Source organism: Mus caroli, unplaced genomic scaffold (genome assembly GCF_978045245.1).
Source record: "Mus caroli unplaced genomic scaffold, Mus_caroli_1 scaffold_10, whole genome shotgun sequence".
Taxonomy (NCBI): domain Eukaryota; kingdom Metazoa; phylum Chordata; class Mammalia; order Rodentia; family Muridae; genus Mus; species Mus caroli.
The window spans coordinates 57,098,304-57,098,583 of record NW_028227265.1 but is presented as its reverse complement, the minus strand read 5'-3'; positions in this window follow the sequence as shown (position 1 = coordinate 57,098,583).

Sequence of the window (280 nt, the reverse complement as noted above, 5' to 3'; positions counted from 1 at the left end):
CACTCCCGGGCCTCTGCGTCTTTCACATCCCTTTACGCCTTCCAGAAGGCGGGATCGGCAGGTGATGGTTTTGGCGAATCACACCTCACTCGACTCTTGTACTGATCAGCTCCTTCTGGGTAAGAATTTTGAGCTTTGGGGCTCCACAACATCACATCAGACCGACGTGGAGCAAAGACATGTCTTCTGAAGCGACTATACACGTTCTACGGAAGGAGAAGCGAAAGCTGCGTCAACACCCCATCCCTTCTGTTTACTTATATTATTACTTACTCCTGGT